This window comes from Grammomys surdaster, unplaced genomic scaffold (assembly GCF_004785775.1).
Source record: "Grammomys surdaster isolate TR1022 unplaced genomic scaffold, NIH_TR_1.0 125947, whole genome shotgun sequence".
NCBI classification, from domain to species: Eukaryota; Metazoa; Chordata; class Mammalia; order Rodentia; family Muridae; genus Grammomys; species Grammomys surdaster.
Window position 1 is genome coordinate 4650043 of NW_021620769.1, and position 8365 is coordinate 4658407.

General features: G+C 39.8%; 1 pseudogene; it reads left to right on the top strand.

Annotated features, from left to right (window-relative positions):
- Positions 1–7651, top strand: part of LOC114609181 — a 14362-nt pseudogene extending 6711 nt beyond the window's left edge.
- The last annotated feature ends 714 nt before the right edge of the window (positions 7652–8365 follow it).

Here is an 8365-nt window from a genome sequence, read left to right on the forward strand (position 1 = left end):
TCTCTCTCTCTCTCTCTCTCTCTCTCTCTCTCTCTCTCTCTCTCTCTGTGTGTGTGTGTGTGTGTGTGTGTGTGTGTGCACGCGCATGTATGTGCATGTGTGTATGTAACTACCTTAAAATACTCCAAAGTGACACATTTTGCTTATACAGTATCACAGCGTACATCCCTTTGAAAAGGTATTTCTCTTTTAGCTAATTATAGTCCACAGAGTGAGTAGGTTCTAGAGGAACTTAATAACTGAGCCGTCAGCTGTTAAATCCTTTTATCTTTAATCTGTTCAATGACTTTACAGGGCTGGGCAAGGTGTATTAGCACTATTCAAATTCCACAGTTATGGCAAAGTCTCTCCTTCTGTTTATTGCTTTATTAGAGCCTGTTTCTCCTGCACTTAATTTATGTGGCTAATATCTATTAAGCATCTGTTGCATGCCTGGCACTGTCCTGAGTCTAAACATGAATTAGCTTATTTGATCCTTACATCTTTTATCATTAGCCCAGCTTTAGAAAGATAGTTTGTAGCTATAAAGTTAAGAAATCTCGCTGGAGAGATGGCTTAGTGGTTAAGAGCACCAGCTGCTCTTTCAAAGGTCCTGAGTTTGATTCCCAGCACTCACATGACTGTTCACGCCAGTCCTAGAGGATACAGCACCCTCTTCTGGCCTCTGTGGGCACTGCATTCATGTGGTAAATAGACATACACATAAAAATAATAAATTGCTTTACAGAGTGAGTTCCAGGACAGCCAGGGCTACACAGAAAAACCCTGTCTCGAAAAACCAAACCAAAAAGAAAAAGAAAAGAAATCTCAAGGCAGCTTGACTCCAAAGATTCTTCTTTTACTGGGCCAAGTTGGCTTATTTATACTTAAGATTATTGATCAACACTTATGAATTAGGGCATGCTATGTATGGTTGCAACCTTCTTGCTCAACGACATCTTTTGTTTTGTGGTCAATAGGTAAATATTCCACCTGTCAGACCCACGGTCAGGGGTTCTTCTCAAAATATGTCATCCAGTTTCTTCTGTTTTGATTCAGACTAATTGGCATATAAGAGAACATACTTAAACATCAGTGTACAGCTAAGAAGCTGTTGACCTTAAAGCATGTTCCTCTTTTTGTTACTAATGCTATCTCTTCTGATATAACAACAAAATTGATAGAATAACTTAAGTTTTCTCAAAGGTCTATATAATAAAAACAAAACTGTAATCATTTTTGTGGAATTACATTGTTACACAAATATATGTAATCTCCAACACCTTGGTGACCATCTTTCTGTTATTTTGGCTGTTGCTAAGCCTTTCTATGCAACAGACATTTTATTAGGTATATTGCTCTCCAAACATGTCTTTCATGGATGAAAATCTAATTATCTATAGACTCTGTCCTTATTTTACCCTGTTCATGTCAGTCTCTCTAATGAGGCCAAGGTGGCAGAAGAAAGAGAATTATCTTAAGATCACTAAAGAGAAGAGAGAAATAAGTAGCTTGAGAAATAACCACCTATTGTTGAACAAAGGAACTTAAAAGCCAGAATCTTTAAAGGAATTGAGTTTTGCTTATCAGGGTATTCTTGTTAAAGTTAAAATAAAATAAGGCAATTTTATTTCTTCACATTTCTTAAAGAATACAGTATGAAAAAGAGAGACCATTTAATGAGCCCTCTGTCACAATCCAGATTTGTCATTTAAATGGCTTGTCTTAATCATTCTTTCGCCTGCGAAACTAAGATAATGATTTATACCTTAGAACTGGCTATGGTGGCGAATCTACACAATCCTGGCACTTGGAAGTGGGGATTGGAAGATTTGAATTTTGGAACCAGCTGAGGTTATCTAAGATCCTATCTCAAAACAGAAAGTTGTTAATTAATTAACAACTTAATTGAGTTAATTAATTAGTTTAAAAGGCTGTTACAAAGAGTAAATGAAATTCCTTATAATAAGAATGTATGGTAGAGGCTAGTACCTATATAAGTGATTGGAAATGTAAATTGTCTAATATACATAAATGGTAACTCCATTCATTTGCCAATTATAGCTAATGCTTAACATGCATTTGTAACTATAAAAATATCATATCTAAATCCAGTTGTCCAGAGGACAAAAATGTTACTAGTAATGGGCAAAAAAAGTCATTAATAATTATATAGTAACAAGTAGAAAGAAGAAATTTGAAAGGTTAGTTTGTCTCTTGTTTAATAACAAAAATAAACAGTAAAAACAAACTAAAACAAAAGCCTGAAAGAACCATTCTTGAAATGGAAACTTTCAATAAAAATTTCATTATGTTTTAATAATTAACAAAGACAAATTAATGCACATGAATTCCAAATGTAATCCTAGGCATAAGCCCTAACAAAGCTGCAATATCTGAACTTGCTTTCTAGTGAAATTTATTTTTAAAGAACACATCTTTTCTTTTTTCTCATCACTTACTCATTGCTATTTACAGTTGTTCTGAAGCTGTTTAGTAAGTACTCCTCGAGAATGCTGAAACACAGTGCATATAATCTTAAAACAAAAGTACCTCCATCCAAATAACTGCTTGGTTGTATTTTTCTCAATGAATCTACTTTGTTGGTTGTTATGCTTAACATTTCTTCTCAAGTCTCTTTAAACAAATTAGGAATGAATGCAGATTAACTTCACAATAAATTCACTTTCTAAGAAGTCTCATTTAAGTGTTGAAATTATTCTTTCGGTCCCACTTTCAATATAGACAGAATGACAAAGGTCCGTGGTATGCCATTAGAACATCCACAGAAATCCCACTAAAGAAAGCTGCCTCCTTCATGACTTTGAAGACTTCTTTGATCAACTCTATACATAACAGGGCAAGTATTTTCTTGTTTGCTTTCCCAAACAAAGCAATTATTTGTTGCTTTACTGGTTTTGTTTTCTTCTTCATTATTTCCATTTCATTCTTCTAAAAAGAATTTGTAGCATTTCTAATCTAGAACCAGAAAATTAGAATAATGTCTCTGAAAATTTCAGATGCTTTTTCCCAAGTTCATAGAGAACCTCTTGGACTAATCAAACTTTAGGATAAACTTTTTTAAAAAATAACAAATTCCAGCATAAGACAACCTATAGCTACATGTTGAAATGTCTCATCATTCAACAGTATGTTGTTTAATCTCTGTGAGTTTATGTAATTTCTACATTATTTTACTGTTGATTTTGAAATCTATTGCATTGTGGTCAGATAGGATACATGGAGTTATATAGACTTGTATTTTTCAAAATCTACTTTAGTAAGTGTACTTAAATGCTTTAACCTCCCTTCTAATCTACTACCCACCAGAGGTAATGGAAAGGACAAAAGAGAATGTGGACCTGTTTAGAAATAGTATTTTGAAGTGAGCCCAGACTGTCTTGTCAGGATAGCAGCAGCTTAGTTCACATGAATGAGCAGTGTTATCTCCATCTACTAGCAAATATCATTCACAAATCAGCAATGATAGCTTGATCCAGAAGAAACTCCAAGGCTCTGTCAATCAACTTGAGTCCACAGAAGTGGCAAGAAGCCACCAGACGAACCTAACAGATAGGTACATAATAATCTACCCAAACACCAAAAGTTCTTTGCTGCCTTTCTCTTTATGAAGTCATGACAAATGATGATCAGCAAAGAAGGCAAGGAAAACCAATGCCTCAGCATCATCAGTAAATACCATTATCAGCAAAGCCCAACAAAGACCAGCAAAGAGTGACAAGGTGAACCAATACCATACAGCATAGTCTACTGGCTATTAGGTTATATTTATACCCTCTCCATACATCACATGTTCTTTCAAAGTATACTGTAGCAAAATATCACATGCACTTTTTCCAGACAGCTTCCAGAAAAACACCAGGTGTCTGTTCTCAGCAAAAGATCCTCCCTTGTGTCTGCTTCAGCAAAAACATCTTCTCATAAGACAGTTTCCAGAAAAACATCACATAACACATCTGAATCTCCAAAGAAACCAGAAATTTCCACTTCAGAATTATTTTTAATTTTCTGTATTTTTTGCTATTTGTTCCAATATTGGCTCTGCTTTAGAGAAATGTCCATGATCTTTTGAGTAGATGTATGTTCTTTGGTGTTTGGGTAGAATATTATATAACTATCTGTTAGGTTCATTTGATGTACGATGTTCTTTAACTCTAATATAGCTGATTAGTTTCTGTTCAGATGACCTGCCTATTGGAGAAAATGGAGTCCTGAAATCACTTTCTGTTTCTGAGTTGGGATTCATCTATATCTTGAAGCCCAATAGTATACTGTTTATGAAATGGGGTGAGCCAGACTTAGGTACGGGCTCAGATATGTTTATAACCTAATGTCTTCCTACTTACTTGTTTCCTTGACAATAATAAAGCACCCTCCTTATCACTTCTGATTAAATTTGGCTTGAAATTTTCTTTTTTCAGATACTGGTATAGTGACACCTACTTGTTTCCTGGTCCTATTTGCTGGAGTTGTGTTTTCCATTTCTTCCTTCTGTGGGGATGCCTACACTTGAAGATCTGATGAGCTTCTTGTAGACAACAAAATGATGTCGTTTGTTTCTCAGAGAAAAGAAAGAGTAAAATTAAAGAAAGATAGAACACAAAAAAGTCCATGTTTAAAAAATTGAGGGTTCTGAGATCAGTGGACTGGTTTACTCACAAGGGAGGAAGATACAGATCTAGCTAAATAGTTAGTTTCATCCCAGCACCAAGAAGCCAAGGCAGGCAGGAAGGAAAAATTCAAAGCTCATCTGGCTAATAGAACCCCCACTGAATATATCAATCAAGGAAATAATGAGATCAGTGGAAGACGAAAGTGAACTGAGGTTCCTCAGGTAAGAAGTCAGAGGAACAGCTTGCAATACTTGTCCCATCATTCTGCTAAGGTGGGTTTGATCAGGCTCTGCTGAGATTTGTAATCATGATCATTCTATCTGCCATTTCACATCCCATAGCTTTTAAACTCATCCCTTACTTTATGTTCTGGAATTTGAAGGGTATCTCAATTTCACTGAAGGAATTAAACAAAGTAGATCTACATAGTGTTTTCCTTTTCTAATAGGCCATTATGTCAGAGGGATGTAGAGTGAAGGGACTCAGTCCAGCTGAGCTTTGTATATCAACACGTTGTAAACTAGTCCATTTTCAAATGATGGAAATTTATTTCTCAAGGTTCTTAGGCTGAAAGTCGCAACACCAAGAAGCACTCCAAATATAGTATCTACATAGCTCTATACATGGTGAAATGAGAAAGTTGTTTCCACAGTAAGAATTATGCATAGAATAGAGATTCTTATCACAAAAGAGAGAAATAGGAAGATCACCACGCCCTAGCCCTGTGCCAAAACCTAGTCCTCCACTTTCTAATGCATCCCAGATGGGCTCAGGTGGTGCTGGATATCAGTCTGGAGCACACCAAGGTCAGTTCGACCATGGCTCTGGGTCTTTGAGTCCATCCAAAAAGAGTCCTGTGGGTAAGAGTCCACCAGCCACTGGCTCTGCATATGGTTCATCTCAGAAAGAAGAGAGCGCTGCTTCGGGGGGAGCAGCATACTCAAAAAGGTATTTGGAAGAGCAGAAGACAGAGAATGGAAAGGATAAGGAGCAGAAGCAAACAAATGCTGATAAAGAGAAGCTGAAGGAGAAAGGGGGCTTCTCTGATGCTGATGTCAAAATGAAATCTGATCCATTTGCTCCCAAGTCGGACACTGAGAAGCCCTTCCGAGGCAGCCAGTCACCCAAAAGGTATAAGCTCCGAGATGACTTTGAGAAAAAGATGGCTGACTTCCACAAGGAAGAGATGGATGAGCAAGATAAGGACAAGAGTAAGGGAAGGAAAGAACCCGAGTTTGATGATGAGCCCAAATTTATGTCTAAAGTCATAGCCGGTGCAAGCAAAAACCAGGAGGAAGAGAAGTCAGGCAAGTGGGAGAGTCTGCACGCAGGAAAGGAAAAACAGAGGAAAGCAGAGGAGCTGGAGGAGGAGCCTTTCACAGAGAGATCCCGAAAGGAGGAGCGTGGAGGGTCCAAGAGGAGCGACAGTGGGCACAGGGGCTTTGTGCCAGAAAAGAATTTCCGGGTAACTGCATACAAGGCAGTCCAGGAGAAAAGTTCATCACCTCCCCCAAGGAAGACCTCTGAGAGCCGTGACAAGCTGGGAAACAAAGGAGACTTTTCCTCAGGGAAGTCTTCCTTTTCCATTACTCGGGAGGCCCAGGTCAATGTCCGGATGGACTCCTTCGATGAGGACCTTGCACGACCCAGTGGCTTACTGGCTCAGGAACGAAAGCTTTGTCGGGATCTAGTCCATAGCAACAAAAAGGAACAGGAATTCCGATCAATTTTCCAGCACATACAGTCAGCTCAGTCTCAGCGTAGCCCCTCAGAACTGTTTGCCCAGCACATAGTGACCATTGTTCATCACGTTAAAGAGCATCACTTTGGATCCTCTGGAATGACATTGCATGAACGCTTTACTAAATACCTAAAAAGAGGAAATGAACAAGAAGCAGCTAAAAATAAGAAAAGCCCAGAGATACACAGGAGGATAGACATTTCCCCCAGTACATTCAGAAAGCATGGTTTGACTCATGAGGAATTGAAAAGTCCACGAGAACCTGGCTACAAGGCTGAAGGGAAATACAAAGATGATCCTGTTGATCTTCGTCTTGATATTGAACGTCGTAAAAAACATAAGGAGAGAGATCTTAAGCGAGGTAAATCGAGAGAGTCGGTGGATTCCAGAGACTCTAGCCACTCAAGAGAAAGATCAACTGAAAAGACAGAGAAAACCCACAAAGGATCAAAGAAGCAGAAGAAGCACAGAAGAGCAAGAGACCGGTCTAGGTCCTCCTCCTCCTCTTCCCAGTCATCTCACTCCTACAAAGCAGAGGAGTACCCTGAGGAAGCAGAGGAGAGGGAGGAGAGCACCACAGGTTTTGACAAATCCAGATTGGGGACCAAAGACTTCGTGGGTCCAAATGAAAGAGGAGGCAGAGCTCGGGGAACCTTTTTTCGAGCAAGAGGGAGAGGTTGGGGCAGAGGAAACTATTCTGGTAACAACAACAACAACAGCAACAATGATTTTCAAAAGAGAAGCCGAGAAGAAGAGTGGGATCCAGAATATACACCCAAGAGCAAGAAGTATTACCTGCATGATGACCGGGAAGGCGAGGGCAGCGACAAATGGATGAGCCGAGGCCGTGGCCGAGGAGCCTTTCCCCGGGGCCGGGGCCGGTTCATGTTCCGGAAATCCAGTACCAGCCCCAAGTGGGCCCATGACAAGTTCAGTGGGGAGGAGGGAGAGATTGAAGATGATGAGAGTGGGACAGAGAACAGAGAAGAGAAGGACAGTCTACAGCCCTCAGCTGAGTAGGAGCCACTCTGGATGGAGCCCTTGCCCCCGGGAGAAAGGCACTGGGAGAGGCTGGTGGAGCTAAACAAGGAGCCTCATGAAGATCCTGAAAACCCCACCCCACAACCCACTAGCCACACAGAATCCCTCGACATCAGAGTGTGTCCCCGGTGCCGTCTCACTGGACAGGACAGGATGCTGCCATCGAGCCTAGATCAGGCTCATGAGTCCAGCAGACGACATACACTGGGCTCCTGCTGATGGTGTGTGGGGTGGGGCGGGGTAGGGTAGGGAGAAGGATGCTGATGCTTGGACTTGGTTTTGTCGTCCCACCCCCACTACACCCCCAATTAGAAACCAAGTTTTCTTCATTTCATTTCATTTGGAACTAAATGGGAATTTGGTTTTCAGTCTCTAACTGTCCTGAGTTTTAATTAAAAAATCCTTATATTTTTTCTTTTCTTTTTTTTTTCTTTTTAAGGGATATGTAGTAATATTAGCATAAAGATTTTAATTTGGGCAACTTTGATTCTCACGAGAAAACAAAGCATGTGAATAAAAATTGAAGTGTTCACCTCAGTTTGGGACCAAACTGCTTGGATCTTTGTACAAACTGGTTTTGTATGTTAAGGAGGAGTTTACGGCCTTTCTGACCACCTCGTGTTCCCCTTTCTACACAGCCATGTATCACATGGAGTTGCTTCCAGCCTCCCCATGCACCCTGCTCTTGTCTGATTTCTCTTGGGCTGGGCTTCCCATTCTCCACCAGCAGCTCCAGTATCCCAAACTTTGTAGTCCTGCTGGTCTTCAGCAAAAGGAGTGGAAACTGGAGGGCAGTTTCTGGACGGTTTTCTAAGAAACTTCTGAATTCTATTATCTTTACAAATATAAGATGAGAAAATAATTTTTTCAATATTTTTTATTAATCTTTTTATAAAATGAAAAGAAACGCCTATGGTTAAAGACGGTGGTTATGGCTGGGTGGTCTGTGGGGTTGTGTGTTTTTGGGTTT